This window comes from Sorex araneus, chromosome 4, assembly GCF_027595985.1.
Source record: "Sorex araneus isolate mSorAra2 chromosome 4, mSorAra2.pri, whole genome shotgun sequence".
NCBI lineage: Eukaryota > Metazoa > Chordata > Mammalia > Eulipotyphla > Soricidae > Sorex > Sorex araneus.
In genome coordinates, this window is record NC_073305.1 from 212,852,224 (window position 1) to 212,872,952 (window position 20,729).

At 52.8% G+C, this 20,729-nt stretch overlaps 1 protein-coding gene across 2 annotated transcripts in view; it reads left to right on the forward strand.

The window, feature by feature from the left end:
* The window catches only part of GPR139 (G protein-coupled receptor 139), a 45,934-nt gene that overhangs the window by 20,167 nt on the left and 5,038 nt on the right, over positions 1-20,729 (forward strand). The window contains exon 1 of one of the 2 annotated variants that reach the window (XM_055136973.1): positions 11,054-12,432. The exons of the other annotated variant lie outside the window; for it this stretch is intronic. The gene's annotated coding sequence lies outside the window, so the exon portion shown is untranslated. Of the gene's footprint in view, positions 1-11,053; positions 12,433-20,729 lie in introns of those variants that run through there. 2 annotated transcript variants of the gene reach the window in all.

Below are 20,729 nucleotides of genomic sequence, written 5' to 3' on the forward strand. Positions count from 1 at the left end.
GGTGGCACCAGGGATTGAGTTCGGAGCGCCAAGTCTGCAGGGCTGGGCCTATCCCTGGCCTTCCGGCTGGTTCCCAAACTCTCCCAGGCGGACAGACCTGAGTTCAGAACCTGCCTCTGTCTCTGGAGCCGCACAGCCGTGGGCGAGGCTCCCCCGGTCTCCGTTCCCTGCCGGAGACACCGGGCTGGACACCGCCCCTCTCCGTAGCGGGCGCACGGGGCAGCCGGGACCTGGAGCTGTGAAACCCTCGTCCCCATCACTCGCAGAGAAGGCGAAATTGCTAAACGGAAGGGAATTATTTTTCTTATTAAGGCCACGTCCCTCCCAGCAGGAAAAGGCAAAGAATCACTTCTCATCAGCATGGCCATTACCGCTACCTACCGGGGCTCTTATTTACTTTTCCTCTTCCCTCTCCGAGGGGGTGGAGGTGAGAACAAGTCTCTTGGTTTTCTTTCTTTCTTTCTTTCTTTCTTTCTTTCTTTCTTTCTTTCTTTCTTCTTTCTTTCTTTCTTTCTTTCTTTCTTTCTTCTTTCTTTCTTTCTTTCTTTCTTTCTTTCTTTCTTTCTTTCTTTCTTTCTTTCTTTCTTTCCTGCCGCTTTGCCCTAACCTGCCTTCGAGGTGATGTTTCCGCTCAGGAGACAGGGGTGCAGCTGAGCCCAGGGGACCATCCATGCATCCTCCCTGAGGACTTGCGTTAGGCCGTGTGAAGGGTTCATCACAGACAGTAGATGGGGCGGGGGGTGGGGGGAGCGGGCAGGAATCGGGACCCGGGCAAGCAAAGCGGGTGTGTTGGGAGGTCCTGGGCGGTGGGGAGCGTTGCAAGCACAGGCATTTCCCGGAGCTGGGAAGGCAGGTGGGGTGAGTGGGAAGGGGGTGCAGAGGGGAAACAGAGGCCTGAGCCAGCGGAGGCTACTCCGGTGGGTGCTATTGTGGTGGCGGGCGGCTACAGTTTTCTGTGCTTTCTACACCTTTATGCCCTAACAACCCGTCTTGCTTCCGAGGGGCAAATGGTGTGTGTGTGGCGGGGGGCGCACAGAGAAGCTCCGCAGCTTGCCCAAGGTCACAGGGCGAGGAAGAATGGGATCCGAGTTCAGAAGCCTTGTTCCCCTCCCCCGGGAAGGCATGGCTGCCTGGGAAGGGGGGCTTTCGAGTGTGTGCAGACGCCAGACAGAGAGAAGGACAGGCCCCTCCAGAGAAGCAGAGAAGCAAACTGTCCTTCACCTGCTGAACCCCGTTTGCATGAACGCACACACACCCCCTCCCATGCGCCCATGCGTGCTCTCTCTCTCTCACTCTCTCCTCTCACTCTCTCTCTCGCTCTCTCTTTCTCTCTCTCTCACTGGCTCTCTCTCACTCTCGCTCTCTCGCTCGCTCTCTCTCGCTCTCAGTCTTCTGCCTCCAGCACGCAGGGGTGGGTTTGTAAAAGTTCCCAAACATAAAGTCATTTCCATATAATTATCCCTCCTTGACCTACATGTCATTCGACTGTGTGCGCGAGCTGAAAGCACAAAAACCAATTTCTCCAACCGCAGAAAATTGCTTCCCGAGGCCCCCAGGTAATTAGACAGCATCTTCTGGGCTTGGCCCATTCCCTGTCTGTCCACGTCCTGAGCACACGGGCGGCTGCTGGAGCGCCCCCCCGCCGCCGCCCCTGCCAGGGAATGTGGGCCCCCCCCCGGGTTGCAGCCACGGTGGGCGGGGGCCGGTGGCCTTAGAGAGCTGGCACCAGCCGGCGGTGTGACTCGGGGAACTGTCTGATGTTCTCGAGCTTCCAGATCTCCGGGGAACTTGCCCTGCCCACCAGGAGGAGTCGGTGGCGGGGAGGCAGGGGGTTCCTGTGGTGCCGGAAAACCTTCCAGGGGGAGCTCTTGACAGTGTCTGTGTCTGAGAGTTGCAAAAGCGTCTGGCTTGGAGAGTTTCCACAAGGGGGTCTCAAGGCGTCTCTGTTCTGCAGCCCCCACGCCGGGCGTTCCTGCAGGCCTGCCTGGGGCTTGGTGCCGACGTCATAATAAGCATCTTCTAGTTCCGTTTGTTTGGGTGTGGGGCCACAGCCGGTGGTGCTCAGGGCTTACTCCCAACTCTGTGCTCAGCAAGCCCGGGGACCATATGTAGTGAGTGACAGGGATCGAGCCGGGGCTGGCTGCACACTAGGCCAGCAGCTGGCCCTTTGCTTTCTCTCTGGCGCCACAACCTTCTCTAGTAAGACCCTCTAACGTTTTGGGGTTTTTCTTTGGGGGGGTCACACCCAGCAATGCACAGGGGTCACTCCTGGCTCATGCACTCAGGAATTACTCCTGGCGGTGCTCAGCAGACCCTATAGGATGCTGGGAATCGAACCTGGGTCAGCTTCGTGCAAGGCAAACGCCCTCCCCGCTGTGCTATCGCTCCAGCCCCCAAACCCTCTAACTTCTAAAGACCTTCCTGACTCTGGTGCCCTCAAGAGAGTCAACCCTGACTCCCCCTTTCAGTGAGATGCTCACTCCCCACCTCCTCCCTCTCACTGTTCTGGGCCAGCCCTGGACGGAGAGAGGCAAGAGGGACCCGGGAGCTGGGGAGAGGTGGGGATAAGCCGCGGGAAGGTGGGTCCGGCATGGTCTCCCCTTCATTATCAAAAGAAGTTTCAATCTGGGGCTGGAGCGACAGCACAGCAGGGAGGGCGTTTGCCTTGCATGCAGCCAACCCAGGTTCGAATCCCAGCATCCCATAGGATCCCCTGAGCAGCACCAGGGGTAATTCTGAGTGCAGAGCCAGGAGTAACCCCTGTGCATCGCCGGGTGTGACCCAAAAAGCAAAAAAAATAAAGAAGAAGTTTCAATCTTCCACTGGACATGAAGGACCCCAATCTGTAAAGGGGGGACACCGATTCAAAAAGCTCAGAGACGCCTCTGCGGTCTGAAGTGCCCCCGTGCCCCCTGGCTATGATCTCCAGTCTTGGCTGAACTTCTGGCTCCTCCAACTGTCATTCCTCGTCTCTCTGGTCTCTCACCGTTGGTACATGCTGTTCCCTCTTGCTAACAGGTCGTTTCACTGACTTCCACTTCTATGAGTCACTTACATACACTCCACTTCCTCCCAGAAGCCTCCCGGGATGCTCTATATCAGATTTATTAGCCCTGCTCAAGGGTTCCCATAGCATGCTTCTGTCCCTCTCTGGGTACCTGCTTCCTCCCAAAGGAAGGAATGTGGGTGACCTTTCTTGGGACATCCTCAGCTTATAGCCAGGTGCTCAGACACAGGGCAGGTGAGGTCATCAAATCCTTGATGGGAGGAGGAGTTGGGAGTAGGGAGAAAGGAGGAGTGAGGTGTGGGGAGGCTGGCAAAGGGGATCTTGGTAAAAATTCAAATCTCTAGAGTCTCTTGGCTGATGAGCAACAAAAATACCATTAAATGAGCACGTACTGTGTGGTGGATACCAAGTCCTGTTACTCTGTGTAAGTTCCACAGAACCCGGCGAGACAGGCAGCACGGTGCCACCTCACAGATGGAGAGCATGAAGGCACATCCAGAAACAACCAGGATCACAAATTGGGGAACTGGCCAACTTGGGGTTCAACCCCCCCTCAAAGTCTGAGTTTTAGAATCAATACTAACTTCTGTGTGTTTTAACATGGGAGGAAACGTATCTATCTGCTCTACCAAAGAAATGATTGCACTCAATGTTTTTTTTTTATTAGCTGCCACTCACAAAAGTTATGGGTATAGTACCTCAGTCTTCTTCACAAGTCCACTGGGAGAACAATTTTGTAGTATTGCACAGAGATGGAAACTAAGCGAGGTGTCCTCACCAATGAAGTGAAAGCTCAGGCCTATCAGCTGCCGTGGGAGAGGACGTTGATGTTTCTGAGAGACCAACAGAGAATGGGTTTGGAGAGAAGAAAGAAAAGGGATGCTTACCATGCCTATAATGCAATACCATAAGAGTTCATCCTTCCATCTGTCCAGCCATGCATCCATAGGTCCATGTCCACCCATCTGATCATCCATCCACCCACTCACGTGTCCATCTCTCCATCTGTACATCTACCCTCTGTCAGGTGTCCATCCATTCATCCAGCTGTCCATCCACTATGTGTGCATTCCACCTGTCTGATCGCCCATCCATGTGCTCGTCCACCCATCTATTCATCCATCCATCTGTCTATCCATCCACCTGTGTATACATCCATTCATCCATCTATCCACTCATCCATCCATGTGCTCGTCCACCCATCTATTCATCCATCCATCTGTCTATCCATCCACCTGTGTATACATCCATTCATCCATCTATCCACTCATCCATCCGTCTGCCCATCCATCCATCCATTCATCCATCCATCACTCTTTTATTCCTCAAACACTGATGGTGTGAAACTTCTCTGACTGCCCGGGACAGGCCTCTGAAGCCAGGGGTTACGACAAGGTTCTTTAGGTTCTTGAAGGAGAAAGAGCTTTCCTGAAATGATGGGTTCAACCCTCAAGCCAACAAGGTGCTTGACTCAGTGCGTTAAGAATCTGGGAAGGCTTTAGACATACAAACTCTGCTAGGCTGCGGGGAGTCGGTAGGCAAGGAAGGCATTCCAGAAGAATTGCAGGGGCAAGAATGATCCACCAGGGCTACCAAGGGGAGAAAGAGCACTGCGCACTCACTCAGGAATCGCTCACCCAGAGAAAAGCTGGGGCCATGGGCATGAGTGGCAGGGCTGGGCAGTGTCCAGTCGGTTCTGCAAAGATGCTAGATTTGAACTCCAGAACAGAAGGGTCAGATCAACGACCTGGGACCACGCTCTGTGCGTGTGTTTTTGGGTGGGTGTGTGTGTATGTGTGTGTGTGTGCACCTGTGTGCATGTGTGTGTATTACTTGCAAGCCTCTCATTGAACACCAGACGTCCTCCCGGCATGGGAAAGATGCAGTTTCAACGAGGGGGTGTCTGCCCTCCTGAAACAGGCAGAACAAAGTTCCCCACAACCCCCTGTTCCAATATCCCTGTCCCCTGCCCGGCCTCAGTGGCAGTCTGAGCCTGTGCATCCTGGCTCCGGGCCACGGGAGGGAGTATGGCTGTCCGGGGATGGATTATTTATTAAGTGCCGAGCACCTGCAGCCCAGTGCTGGTTCTGGTTCTCCCAAGAGCCCGAGGCACCGTCGGCATGATCACGTCTCTATGCAACTGAACTGGATTCACGTGGAAGGTGCCAGCACTAGAACCTCTACTCGAGGAGCAGATGGTCTCAGAAGATTCACCTCGCACATCAAATGCTAAATTAATTTCCAATCTCCCCCAATCACATCACTGGATTCCTTTTCCATGGCAAACCCTTAGTCATCTTTCTGCCCATTGAAGACCCCTCACCTCGGCCCCGGAGAGGGGCAGCTCGGTGGTTAAGGTGCCTGTTCTGCCTGTAGCTCAGCCAGGTGTGGCCCCTGGCACCCCTCAGAGTCCCAAGCACTGCCAGGAATGACCCCCTGAGCATAGAACCAGGAGTCAGCCCGGACTAACACTGGGTCTTGGGATTCAACCCCACAAAACCAAACAAGATCCAAACTCTTCATCAGCCTGTCTCTGCGGCCACCTATCTGATCATCCATTACTGCCATTACTGTGTCCTCGGCTTGTCCTCTCTGCCTTCGTGGGGCATCTACTGAGCATTTCCTACTTTGGCATAAGCGCTTGTCGTTATTTTGACCATAACGAACGAGGCCAACACCCTTTGTACTATCTGCGCCTCTAACCTACAGTCTACAGGGAGGGTACGGTGTACACATCCTGTGCACGGTGCCAGCACTGATCAGGGCACTGTTCTGGTGGTAACTCGTGAAAGCTCCCCACAGCCTGGGATAGGCACCATGTCTTCATGGAGAAGCAAAAAAATGGAGGCTCAGAGAGGTTAAGTCAATTACCCAAAATCACACAGCTAGAGAGCAGCACAGGTGAGTTTCATCATGCACCTCCCAGCCCCAGAATCGTCCCTCTTTGCCCTGGGTCATTCTCGGGGAGGCACTGGGCACCCCAGAAAGTGCTTCTCACCTCATCAAAGTGGTGACCATCAGGGTTCCATGAGGTCTTCGTTTTTTTTCTGAGGCCACACCTGGTAGTGCTTGGGGACTGCTCCCAGCCCTGTGCTCAGAGCTTGCCATGGGCCGTACTCGGAGAACCCTGAGGGAACCCAGGCCTCCGGCATGCACTCAGCCCCGGGAGCAATCTCCCCGGCCCCCGTGGTGGTGATTTGGGTGGGTGTCTCTCGCCACGGAGCCTGGTGGGTACATGAGCCGGAACCACAGGCCCTAGCACCTTGGCAGCGCCGAGTCGGTCCCCGTCTGTTCCTGTCCCAGCTGTCACCCAGGCCCCAGAGATGCGAGGTGATCGGCACACGGCCTCACTGCAGGCAGTCTAGAGCGCTGGGGGATCCGCCCCATCTCTCTGCTGCCCTCCTAGCTCTTAGAAGCAACGTTCCCTTCCCCCTGCGCCGTGGGTCTGACGGCTTCCTCCCGAGCCCTCCTTCCCGCCTCTGCCCTACCTGCCTCTCTCCTTCCCCAGGCTCCAGGAAGTGCCCCAGGCCACCGGGGCCCCCAGCTGGCGTGACCTTACAGTCCCCTCCCAGCAAGTACCCTCGGTGACTGGGACAGGGCAGCAACGCCCATGGCCAGCACATGCTGCTGCTGCTCCTCCTCCTCCTCCTCCTCCTCCTCCTCCTCCTCCTCCTCCTCCTCCTCCTCCTCCTCCTCCTCCTCCTTCTCCTCCTCCTCCTCCTCCTCCTCCTCCTTCTCCTCCTCCTCCTCCTTCTCCTCCTCCTCCTCCTTCTCCTCCTCCTCCTCCTCCTCCTCCTTCTCCTCCTCCTCCTCCTCCTTCTCCTCCTCCTCCTCCTCCTCCTCCTTCTCCTCCTCCTCCTCCTCCTTCTCCTCCTCTTCCTCCTCCTCCTCCTCCTCCTCGTCCTCCTCCTCCTCCTTCCTCCTCCTCCTCCTCGTCCTCCTCCTCACCCTCCTCCTCGTCCTCCTCCTCATCCTCCTCCTCATCATCCTCCTCCTTCCTCTCCTCCTCCTCCTCTTTCTCCTCCTCCTCCTCCTCCCTCTCCTCCTCCTCCTCTTTCTCCTTCTCCTCCTCCTCCTCCTCCTCCTCCTCCTCCTCCTCCTCCTCCCACACCTGGCGATGCACAGGAGTCACTCCTGGCTCTGCACTCAGGAATCACTCCTGGTGGTGCTCGGGGAACCCTATGAGATGCTGGAGATCGAACCCGGGTCAGCCACATGCAAGGCAAATGCGCTCCCCGCTGTGCTCTGGCTCCAGCCCCCAGCACATGCTTCTTGCCGGTCATGTGAAAGTCCAGAGGAAGGGGCTGAGCCTTGGCTTGTGGACATGGCCCAGGAGTGTGTGTGCAAGTGGAGGCAGTCCTGCCTGGTACCAGGCCTGGGGGCCCCCGTGTTTGTAGGGTGACTCTGCGAGCACCACCGTCCGTGAGTTCTCCCTCCCCGTCCTTGCCTGGTGGGGAGGAAGATGGGGGACTGCAAATGAAGGCCTGCGTGTTGGCTGCATTTTATGGGCACGATTGATAAGCTATTTGCCCGCGACTAAAAATACCTACCCCTGGCAGCCATGGCGAGGCAGATGGATGGTGCCGGGCGCGAGATGTTTAATCAAACAGCGGCAACCCGAGCACAGCCACAATTAGCCTCTGACACCCAGTGAACTCCGCACGAAGAGCCCAGAAGCCTCTGACTCCCCGCGGGTCCCCTGGCACCCAGTGGCCATCACCCCGGGTCCACAAAGCGGAGAAAACAGATGAGTATCATGTGTGCAAGGCGGTCGCCAGCTGGCAGCTGGGCACAGGGCAGTGGGGGTGGAAACCGGGCACCCAGGACAACCTCGAAGGACAGTGAGCCAGTGGCGAGCGGTGTTTGCTGGTGCAAGGGGGCGGAGGGGAGGGTCCTGGGGGGTCCTCTATGAGGGCAGCAGGAGAGCAGTGAGGGTCTGCAGAGATAGGACATGGTGGACGGCGCTGGCCTGGCATGTGGCTGACCCGGGCTCGATCCCCGGCACCCCCTACCATCCCCTGAGCCCACCAGGAGTGATCCCTTCGTGCAGAGCCAGCAGTGACCCCTGAGCAAAACCAAACGGAACAGGAAACTGAGAAGTCTGTAGGCAGTGGCCTCGACTGAGAATGATGCAGGCAGGCGTCAGAGATCTTTCTAGAAGCGCTTTTCCTCTCCTCAGGGCGGGGCTCCTCGCCTGCAGCAGATCCAGGCAAGACAAACCATGCCAGGCTCTGTGTCCAGAGCTCCGAGTGCAGGATTCCTTGTGATGCCCTCTCCTCTCCTCTGGACTCCCCACAACTCTAATGTGACCCCCATTTAAAAAAAATTTTTTTTGAACGAATCACCATGATGTGCAGTTACAGACTTACAAAGTTTCGTGATTACACTCCAGTCATAACATGATCGAGCACCCATCCCTCCACCAGTGCCCATTCTCCACCACCAACGATCCCAGTATCCCTCCCACCACCCGCCCCACCCCATCCCCCCGACCCGCCCCTGTGGCAGGCACATTCCCTTCTACTCTCTCTTTCCTTTTGGGTGTTATGCGATGCGGGTAGGAAGTGGCCAACGTGTTTGGCCCATCATCTACTTTCAGCACGTGTCTCCCATCCTGAGCGGGTCCTCCAAGCATCCTTCACTTGGTGGTCCCTTCTCTATCCCAGCTGCCCTTTCCCACAGCATATGAGGCCGGCTTCCAAGCCTGTGACCCCCTTCTTCAAGGGGAAGAATCTGAAGTTTGTGGCATTTCTAGATTTCATCCGGGCACCCCAGCTTGAAAGGGGCAGACGGGGGTGCTGACCCCCTCTGCCAGACTCAATGCCTCTCATCTGGGGGCATTTTGTCCTTCTGGAGGCTTCTCTGCTCTGTGTGTGTGGAGGGGGGGATCCTCCTTCCCACCCTGCCCCCCCACTTGCCTCTGTGACACACTCCCAGTGACACACTCCCAGCCAGAGCTGAGAAAACCTCTGGGCCTCCATCCCCGCAGCCAGAACTTGGTCCAGGAAAAACACACCCAGCCGTGTGCCTTCCCACACGCCACATCAGACAGAGGCTCGCCCTCTCATTCTGAGCAGCCCCCTCCCGGCTGACCAACAGACACCCGCACCTGCCTTCACAGCCATCTCCCGTGTCCCTTTCTCTCAACCCACTCCCTTGTTCAATAAACTGAACTCACATCACAAGCCAACCTTGACCGCGGCCCCTGGTGAAAGTCCATGGAAGCCAAGTGCGGAGCCTGTTATGTGAGTGGCGGCATCGGGAAGTCGGCTCCTCCCTGCCCGGGACCCTGCATGGGACCCAAGTAGACAAGAAAAAAGGATGGGGAAGTTCCGAGTCTCTTGGTGAGCCTGAGGGTAGTTTCCCACCAGAGACCTGGCCAGTTGTCATGGATACACCAAGGCACTGCGCCTTGGCCACAAAGCCAAAACCTACTGGACAGACCAGAGATGGCCAATTGATGGGCAGCTGGAAGCTGATTCGCTCGTCCCAACTGCAGGGCCTGGCAGCCCTGCCAGGCGTCTCCTTCCCATTGGCACTGAAGTTGCCCCGTCGCCAACATCAGCCCCTTTTAGAAAGGAGAAGTCCGGGGCCGGAGCAAGAGTAGAGCGGGGAGGGTGTTTGCCTTGCACACAGTTGACCCAGGTTCAATCCCCGGCATCCCATAGAGTCCCCAAAGCACTGCCAGGAGTAATTCCTGAACGCAGAGCCAGGAGTAACCCCTGAGCATCGCTGGGTGTGACCCAAAATTAAAAAAGAAAAAAAAAAAAGAAGAAAGAAAGAAAGAAAGAAAGAAAGAAAGAAAGAAAGAAAGAAAGAAAGAAAGAAAGAAAGAAAGAAAGAGAGAGAGAAGAGAGGGAGGGAGGGAGGGAGGGAGGGAGGGAGGAAGAGAAAGAAAGAAAGAAGGAAGAGAAAGAAAGAAAAAGAAAGAAATAAAGCAAGAAAGAAAGAAAGAAAGAAAGAAAGAAAGAAAGAAAGAAAGAAAGAAAGAAAGAAAGAAAGAAAGAAAGAAAGAAAGAAAGAAAGAAAGAAAGAGAAAGAAAGGGGAAGTTCAAGAAAGGTAGTGACTACAAACTCGTTTTGAAATCAACCACTTGCGACCCCAGAGGGTGACCTCTAAGAAGGGTCTTCACAGGAGCACCTTGGAGAAGAGCACCTTGGGAAAGCTGCCAAGAAAATGAAAAGAGCTATCAAAATATTTGACCAGAACAAAGGCTATTTCCGAGAATTCGAGAGACAACTGAGTCATCATGTAATCACAGCTCTCGGGGGCATCGGTCCATAGATAATGACTGACGTCCTTCCCCGGCCAGCAGAGGGCCAGGTGGGGGGAGTGGGGGGGCGAGGTTCCAGAAGGAGATCGTGGTCGTGGAGAGGTCAGTAAGCAGAGTTTCTGGGCAGGGCGGCCGGGGGGTGGACCTAGAATGATCCTCGGAGGAAAGTGAGGGTCTTCGCTGGGATTCCGAGCAGCCCTGGGACTCTCCCCTCTGCCGACCTGGCCCCGGGCTCAGTGTCCACCTGCTGGGCGGAAGTGAGGCCAGACACAAGCCAAGACAAGGCCAGGCGAGGGGGCCGTGGTTAGAGTCCAGATCGAGGTTCCCGTGGTCCCCAGCATCGTGGGGTGCAGTCCCGGGGCCCCCAGCACCACTCGGGTGGGTGGGTGGGTGGGTGGGTGATGCCTGCGACCACAGGGCCCTGGCAGCATCGCATTGTTGGGTCTCATGCTAGACCCCCAGCCTGGCTGGCTGAAAGTCGTGCTTGGGGTCCCCTGGCTTTCCTGAGCACTGTTTGGGAAGCCCCAGGCATCCCGGCCTCCACCCCCAGAAAGTCCAAGCAAACTCGGTGGGGTGAGTGTTTGCGGTGCTAAGCACTTAGCGCCTCGGACTCCATGCATCCTAATGACCGCCTCCAAGCAAGCGACGGTGACGGGGGTGATGCCCTTTTCACAGACTGGACCCGGCCAGAAGCCCGCTGTGAGGGTCTTCTTCCCCGGGGCCCGAGGACCCAAGGCTTGGTTCATGCCCCTAATATCCCGTGGCAGGAAAGATGTGCCCCTGGTCTGGGGTGAATGGAACAAAAGCACGCAAGGACGGGCACTAGACAGCTGGCAGTGCCCGCTGCAGGGACGGATGGTGGGTCTGGAGAAAGCCCTCGCCATGCGTTTGCCAGAATCACTCCGGGGAAAGTTCCAGAAGCCCCCCGCCCCCCGGGCGCCCTTGCACAGGCCTGCATGACGGAACCAGGCCTGGAGGCCCTCACCCGCTCTTGGCTCCCCTCCTCCCCCTGTTTTTGTTTTCATTTGGGTTTTTTTTTTCTTTTTGGGTCACACCTGGCGATACTCAGGGGTTACTCCCGGCTCGGCACTCAAGAATCACTCCTGGCGGTGCTGGGGGACCATATGGGATGCCGGGGATAGATTCCGGTTTGGCCTTGTGCAAGGCAAACGCCCTACTTGCTCCGGCCCCCTCTCCCTCCCCCTGATCCTATGACAACTACTTCTCCACCGACAACCTGAACAAGAGGCTCTCGCAGAAGCTTCTGGGCACCCCGCCCCCAGCCGCTCTGGCACTCAGCCACTGCAGAAGTCTCTCAAAGCGGGAGAGGAGGACCATGTTAGAGACCTTGGATTTCTCCTGCCTCAGGAAGCACCCCAGGGCCATATAGGGATGCAGAGCTGGGGGGGGGCGCTGTACCCCCATTAAAGGTCCCCGCTCTGTGCAAAAAAAAAAAAAAAATCTAATCAACCCAGCACAGTGCAGGAGGCAGGGGTGAGGCAACCCAGGCAGTCTGGCCCTGGGGCCCCACTTCCGGTTTCAGTCAACCAGGATGCTGAGGACTTCTGGGCTGGGACACTGCTTCTCCTAAAACCCTGTCCCTCAGCCCCTTCCTAGGAGCCGCTGAAATCACCCCACTGCAATTGCTCACGAGCTCAAGGATCCTTTTCTATCCGTCGGACAAGAGGGTTGAGCTTCTAGAAAAACAGAACGAGAGGAGCAACCTGAAGGGACAGGGGCAAGTTGTCACGGGGATGGTGGCTGAGAGGACCCGGTGGCTCATTTTGGAAATTTACAAGAAGATAATTTAGGACGGAGAACAGGGACCTGCAAGGAGAAGTTCTCATCCCAGATAAGCAGTCTGCTTCTCCCCAAGCATGGCCCCAAGCAAAGGGACTCACTGTAATCACAAAGTTTTTCCTGGTGTCTTATCTAAATCCTTTGATCATTCCAACCTGGATTTTTTTTTTTTTTTGCCTCCTTAGAAATTCTCTTCGCAGCCTTGATGGAAGGTTGGAGGGATAAGGAGGGAAGTGTGTTTGCTATTCCCTGCACCAGCAGTTCTATTTGGGACATGTATTCTGTGGAAACAGACAAAGATGCTTAATGAAGCTCTACTGTGACCAAAAATAAACGAAAGTCCCGTCATAGGTGAATATTTCATGAATATTATTGACCTCGGGGTGGGGGAAATCTATGGCTTATTGCTAATTGAAAATTCAAAAACAGCTTGTCCCACAGTGTAATTGGATGATCTCATCTTGTGACACTAATCAATATTACTAATTATATTTATGATGGCTAGTATCGTACCATCCCCAAAATTAGACGCAGCAAAGTGACCAAAGGATCTCGGTTCTGGTGACCCGTGGGCTCCAAAGGAAAACATCCCCTGACCAGGATTCAGCGACCTGGTCATGCAGAGTCACTCTTGCCCAGGTCTACTGTAGGGAACCAACTCCAGAGGCTGAAGATTAAACAAAGGCTTGCTGTGAGGTGTCCTGGGGTTCACCCTTCCGGAAACCAGACACAACATTCTCTCTGGAAAATGGGACCAGGGCATGGGGCCAGAGTGATAGTACAGCGGGGAGGGCGTTTGCCTTGCGCACAGATGACACGGGCTCAATCCCCAGCATCCCATAGGGTCCTCCAAGCATCGCCAGGAGTGATTCCTGAGTTCAGATCCAGGAGGAACCCCTGACCCTTGTCAGGTGTGACCCAAAAAGAAAAAATGGGACCAGAGCTGACTTTTGCTTTCCAATTCAGAAACAGAAAAAAAAAAACCAAACACACAGAAGTAACGTGTCCTGAGGCCCTGGTTTGTCATCTGCTCACTGTGTGACCTCCCACAAATTCCTTACCCTCTCTGAGCCTCAGTGCTCTCAGATAACAAGACCAAGTTCCCAGGCTGGGCCAGGGTCGTGGCTCACGTGGCAGAGCATGTGCCTTGCACATTTGAAGCCTGGGAATTGTATAAACCCCAAGCACCATTCAGGGTGTCCCCCTCCCACAAAACTACAACAAAGGCGTAACACTCTGTGACAAATGAACAAGATGCCTGTCACATTCTCTAGAATATTCAGTGAAAGACAGCAAATAAGAATCTTGTGCACCGATAAAGCATTTAAATTTTTTTTCTACCACCTGTGTTTTGCTTTTGTCACTTGAAACAATCATTTTTAAAGGCCCCGGAAAGGGGATGCCACCGAACTAAGACAAACTCATATCTCCCAGTACTACTGCATCCTTCCCAGCTACCTCCAGCCCCAGACCCTGCAGGGGACTCAGTTCTCAGTGACACAGAAGGATCTCAGGGGGTCTGGAACTTTCCCCTCTGCACCAGTAGACCCCTTTGGTGGGGACCCAACCAATGTCACTCTTTCAGCCATTCCCCCAAATCCTCTCAAGTACAAACACAGTAAGGCACCTAGGACAGGAAAGGAATTCCCCCCCCAGAACATCTCCCCAAAGGTTTGCAATCACAAAACACTGGCTTCATGTTACCCAGGCCCCTAACCCTGCCCAGGACACCGTTGACAGAAAGGATTAACTTTTCTGAAGCATCAACACTGATCACCAAGTGCATCGGGACTGGCTGGGGGGAGAGTTTTCCACTACCCTGGTTTGGGAGCAGACCGCTGGAGGAAAATGCTAAGCAATGACACTTCACTTCCTGGTCATGACTTGGGTTTCTTGACTCCCTCGTTAGAAGTAGAGACAGAGCCTGTCCTCAGCACCCCCATCCCACCCCCCAACATCTTGTCTTTAGGGAAAAGATATGTCCCCGTGGAAATGGGTGGATTTGGGGGTGTGGGGATAACAGTACATGTGACACATCCCCTGACACTTAGAAACCCTACATTCCCTGTGGCCTCTCTGTAAAACCAACATGCAGGCTTTGGTTCCCTCCCCTCTGGGGTTCTGGGCCTTCTAGATCCCTTTCCTCTGAGCGAGTAGCTCCTTCAAGTTCTTGATGCTACCTTGGGGCGGTGGGGGGGGGCAGGGGGGGAATCCACCCACCCGCACAAAAAAGAACCGAGAGACTCGGTGTCTGTGGGCTTGTTTCTCCAGAGAGGCAATTACTAGAAACTCAACGGAAATGTCAGATATGAATACCTAGCAATTTCGCTCGGAGCCGATGACGTGCCTGACGCAAAGCATGAATTAGATGGGGCTTCGGGAAGTTTGCCTAGGGAGAGATTCAGCACCACACGGTGTGAACGGAGGTGGGCCCCACCAGGACCATGGTGAGGGTTCCGTTCGGGGACACCCCAGCCTCTCTGCATCCTTCCGCTTCCTTCTAGGTAGGGCATGGCGGGAAACACCTGGTGTGGGGGCTGTTCCGCGAATAGAAGAAAGAGGTTCTGAGAAACGGGGACACTCACTCTTCTAACTCGAAACAACCCAAGGGGTCGGAAATCCCTTTCTGTGTATCCGAGGGAATCCTCTTCTAGGACGTAAAAGGAGCATGACCCAGACCGTGTCCCAGGATTGCCTCTGCACCCCCTTGGCCTCCCCGCTGCTTATGGGACCTGGGTCAGACTCCCTGGATCCAAATCAAGTGACTGAGGCTAACAAGAGACCTCCCTTCCGGCCCAGGAACCCCAACCCAGGCCCCCCACTGGATTTCTCTCCCCATGTTTTTGTGGGCACCCCTCTCCCCGATACCGGGACCAACACATCACTTCCAGATACCAACAACCGGTTTGTCTCAGTCTTGACTTTCTTCTGGGGTAACCGACTGACCTTCTCTTGGGCATTTTCAGATGAGCTTCCTGTTTTTGCATATTTGTTCTGTTGAGGGGAGACTTCCACGGTAGTGCTCAGGGGACCCCAGAACCACTCCAAGGACACGCAGCCCCGACCAAACCTGTGTGTCAATTCTAGGGTCCAAGAAGGCATGCTGCTCAGTTAGGGGGCCACCCTGGCACTGTCTGGGGGCCCGCTAGGGCCACAGGCAGCAATGGCAGGGAAGAGGCAAGCAGTTCTGGGGTCCAAGCCCAGTTGGCACAAACATATACCCCAACCACCATACTATCTCCCAACAGCCATGTGAATTTCTATTCGGTTTTGCCACTCTGTGATTAGCCCCATAAGAAAGAAAACTTGCCTTATTGGTGAATCCCCACTATATAAAAAAGAATTGGGCTGGAGTACAGCGAAAAGGGCATTTGCCTTGCATGTGGCCAACCTGGGTCCGATCCTTGGCATCCGATAGGATCCCCCAAGCATCACCAGGAGTAATTCCTGAATGCAGAGCCTGGAGTAACCCCTGACATCTCCAGATGTGACCCAAAAAGAAAAATAAAGTCACAAATAATTTTTAAAAATAAGAAAAAAGGTGGGGCTGGAATGATAGCACAGCGGGTAGGGTGTTAGCCTTGCACGCGGCCGACCCGGGTTCATTTCCCAGCATCCCATAGGGTCCCCTGAGCACTGCTAGGAGTAATTTCTGAGTGCATGAGCCAGGAGTAACCCCTGTGCATCGCCAGGTATGACAAAGAAAGAAAGAAAGAAAGAAAGAAAGAAAGAAAGAAAGAAAGAAAGAAAGAAAGAAAGAAAGAAAGAAAGAAAGAAAGAAAGAAAGAAAGAAAGAAAGAAAGAAAGAAAGAAAACTTAACTCTCAGTTTGAAAACTTACTACAAAGCTACAGAAATAAAGAGAGTGAGATAATCTTATAAGGAGAGAAACAAATAAACAAAGAGGATCACATTTAATTCTAGGAGTCACCTTTGGTATTAATCCCTTAATCCCAAATCTAGAGGGATGGAGGCAGAGAGTCTCTTGCCCCCGAACCTGGCTGTCTTCCCTGGGGCCCCTCAGAGGGGGTGGGCTTCAGTTTCCCTTTCCACCCTGAGCAGAGCTCCCGTGGCCAAAGACCTCCAGAGCCTAGCCACAGCCGTGCTTAAGGCCCCTCTCCACACGTTCAGATGAGCCTCAAGCATGAAGGAACCAGCAAAGGAACCCAGGCATGTGGCACCCGGGGCTGAGACCTCCAAGCCTGCTCAGATCAGGACTGGGCCTCTTCTGCCCAGATTTCCCATTTTCCAGCAGCTAGGCGGTCACACTCAGGGACTGCCCCCAGCACCATGTAATCCCACCAATGGCCAACATCCAGAGACTATAAAACCAAGCTCCTGGAACATCTTGTAGCCTAGTTCTCTCTCTGGGAGAAACTGGCAGAAAACGAGTTTTCCTGCCCACATGGGAGAGCCTCACAAGCTCCCCACAGTGTCTTCATATGCCAAAAGCAGTAACAAAGATGGGTCTCATTCCTCTGACCCTGAAAGAGCCTCCAATGAGGCACCATTGGAAACGACGAGTAAAGAGAGGCTTCTAAAATATCAGGGCTAGAACAAATGGAGACATTACTGAGACCACTCGAGACAATCAATGGGATGATGATGATGATGATGATGATGATGATGATGATGATGATAATGGTGATGATGATGATGAGAGGGATGTATTACACCTTCCCAAAGCCAAAAGAAAATTAGTAATAATTATAATAATAAATATCCCAGCCAGGACAGAACCGCAGAGAGCCTGGCCCAGACTCCACATGTCCCTCATTACTGGACCCCGATGCTCATGGCTCCATCAGGAGGCAGCAGCCCTGGTCAGGCAGCTGGGCTTCCCTCAAGCTCTGCCTAAGTCTCATGAGATTAAAGGAGCCAGAGCCAGATTTCTGACCCCTCCTCCAAAGCCGTGGCCCTTCCCGGGGCCAGCCTTCCCCTCGGGGTCTCTCGCCCATGGCCATTAGACTGGGGACTTCTTCCGCAGGGCCAGTCTGGATGCACTTGGCCCTGTGCTCACAGAAGTCAGGTGCTGAAGACTTACTGAAAGACTTCCTGGGTGAATAAAACATTTGGGAACACGCTTCAACAGAACACAGCGAGGCTGTTTCAAAAAGAGCATTAGGAAATGCATCCATGCCTAGGGGGAAGGCAGAAATTTGGACACTTGCTCTGTGCCTTCAGAAACCCAACTCATCACTCAGGGCCTTTGTCCGGGCTGTTTCTACAGCCCCAAGCCCTTTCCCCTCCTGTCCTGTCGGTCCGTCCCCCTGGCACTGGCCCTCTGAATCTCTGCTTAAGTATGACTTGTTCGATAAAGCCTTCTCGGATCCCCAATAGCATTTACTGAAGCTTCTTGTTCTACCTTTTCTTTGGTATTTTCCTTACTGGTAGTCTCTAAGCTCTAAGAAGAACAAGTTGGACCATGTCGGTTCTATTAGCATCTTTCCCCAGGGCATAGCTCATTGTAGACACACAACCACGCACACACGTGTACAGCTGAATGCAAGGATACATTCCAAACACTTCGGGCTTACCGATACAAAGGATTTGGTCTTAATATGCCTCTTTTGTTAAACTGTGACTGAGGGTAGCCTCAATTTTTTTTTCTTTAGTGTGTAGAAAACAGCAGACCTACCTGACACTGCTCAGAAATACTAGAGCGTTTTTAAAATGCGGTGTGTTTCCTGTCCTGCCCGACTGACGTAATAAGGACCGTAACTCTCCACCAATTCAAAAAGTGATTTCAAAGTGCTTTAAACACGCAAGGGATGTGGCTCAGAGATAAGATGCCTGACTAGAAGAGGCCCTGGGTTCAATTCCCAGCAACACACATACACACAAGCTTTGAACAAAAGGTTGGTAGTGGAGGATTACGAGGAGGAGATGGAGAAGCAGGAGGAAGAGATGGAGGAGGAGGAGGAAGAGAACAAGGAGAGGAGGAGGAAGAGAACAAGGAGAGGAGGAGGAGACTGGAACTCACCCTCTGCCATTGGAAGGATATTTTGTGAAACTACTTCATAGGCCAATTTAGCAGTATTTGGCTAAGACAAAGATACACATTCTCCAAAGCATAGTGAGTACATTTGTACCTGTATATCATATATGTACATATCTATACAGATACATGTTATGATAATAATTTGTAATAACAAAATCCTGGAACTGATAAAAATATACATTTTATGTATGTCTCTAAATCCTATGTGTGTAGATAGACCCATATAGTTCTATATGTGTATATGCATGGCTATGTCCGCATATATACATATAGAGGAGAATAAATTGCAAGAATGACATACCTCATTGACATACCACATAGTTACTAAAATGAGCGAGTTCACCCTCCATGTATCAACACAAATAGGTCTTCAAAGCACAGTGTTGGAGGCAAGAAGGAGCATGACAAAGGCAAGTTGTGTATGACAGAAAGCAAGAACTGTATGCGGAGAGTGGGTAGAGACAAACGTGATAATCTTTCGGTAACCTGTACTGCAAACCATAATGCCCAAAAGGAAAGAGAGACAGAGACAGAGACAGAGACACAGAGATAGGCAGAGACAGGCAGAGACAGAGAGAGAATAAAAGTGTCTGCCATAGAGGTAGGCTGGGGGGAAGGGGGAAGGAGGGAAACTGGGGACATTGGCGGTGGGAAATGTACACTGGTGGCCTGACAGGTGATGGACACTGCATAACAGAAACCCAATCAGGAACAGGAACAACTTTGTAACTGTGGATCTCACAGTGACTCGAAAGATATATATATATATATAGATATATATATATCTATATATATATATATATGAGAGTATCTTGCCTGCACACCTGGCTGTCTTCCCTGGGGCTCCTCGAAGGGGATGGGCTCCAGCTTGCCTCCCCACCCCAAGCAGAGCTCCCAGCAGCTGAAGACCACCGGAACCTAGCTGCAGCCATGCTGGAGGCCCCTCTCCACACGTTCGGACAGGCCTCACGCATGAAGGTACCGGCAGAGGAACCCAGGTGTGTGTAATCCCATCAATGGCCAACATCCAGAGAGAGACTTAAAAGCAAGCTCTCAGAGGTGCGCAGCCGCTTTGCAGCTGCACGATATCTTTTGCCTACTTCTCCTTCTAGGAGAAACTGGCAATCCTCTGAGAGTTTCCTGCCCACATGGGACAACCTTGCAAGCTCCCCATGGTGTATTCATATGCAAAATCCAGTAACAAGCTGGATCTCATTTCCCTGACCCTGAAGAGCCCCCAGTGCAACATCGTTAGGAGGGCCGAGTCGAGAGAGACTTCTAAGATCTCAGGGAAAGAACGAAATGAGATGTTACTGAGCCTGCCCGAGAAATCGGTGATTAACGGGATATCATGATCGTGATATATATATGAAAGAAAGAAAGTCGAGAGTGCTCCAACTCAGCCCTGAAAACCCCAGCATGGTGGCTGCCTTCAGAGAGGAAAGGAGGAAGGAAGGAAAGAACAGAGCTGGGGCAATTCCAAGGAAAGCTTCAGCCTGATATATAGGTTCCATTTCTTTGGAGGAGGAAAATAACTGAAGGAAATAGGGCCATATATTAATTAATATATATAAAATAGTAACATTTGCTTAACCAAATGGCTAGTACGCCAGGATGTATCTATCGCAAGATATTCTTCTATGCCAGCTCTTCAGATGTTTTTTAAAGGCTGGAAAGAAAGAGAGCAGGTAAGAGAACAAGAGGGAGTAAGTGGGAGAGAAAGAGAGAGAGAGAGAGAGAGAGAGAGAGAGAACGAGAATAAAAACACAAAGAGTCGTCATTCCCCAGTAGTCTCTAGTGACTTTCCAGCTCTGTCTTATTCCAAGTCCCTGGTTCTTTCAGCAGATCAGAAAGCAGAAGGATGCATTTTCAAGATAAACCTGACCTGAAGAAGCCAAGACAGGTTGCTACTCTGGGGCAAACACTAGACACACACCAATTTTACACGCGCGTGCAAGCTCAGATGATTTGCTCACTGCCAGTTCCCCCCGAGGGAGAGGTACTCAGTGGCTGAAGCACCAGAGTGGACAGAAAATTCACTTTTCTCTGCTATTATTTTTAATTATGTACCATGTTTGTAGATGACCTGCTCTAAAAATAAATATCACTTATTTTAAAATTAACTGGAGGGCATGATCTTCTTCGCTCCTTCCCTTCTAAATCCACTTTAAAAGGATTTAGAGGTCCTACCATCCAAGTTCTAAAGTGGTTCTTTAAAGGTCATGGAGTTGGGGACGCTGCACGGAAGCATTCCAGCCCCACACTCTCCCCGCCACCCCACAGCGACAGAAGAATAGAGTCTGTGGGTAGGGATGAAAGGAAGGATCTGAAATTGGTTCCTGTCTCTGTGGGCTGCTGTGTGTCTCTAAGTGAGTTCCTGCAGCTCTCTGAGTCCGGTTCCAGGTGTGATGTGAGGACAAGGCCAGCACCACCTCCCATGACTGTGTGAGCAACAAGGAAAATCACAATCTACTCATCGACTGTCATTCATCATATACTCAGTCTATGTGGTCACACCCCCATAGACACGCTCACATCACCTATTCTCAGTCACAGCCCTGTGCACCGAATGTTCAGACACTGTCACCTGGTCATCTACTCAGATACGGTCACATTGTCATATATTCAAACACGGTCACATCACCGTA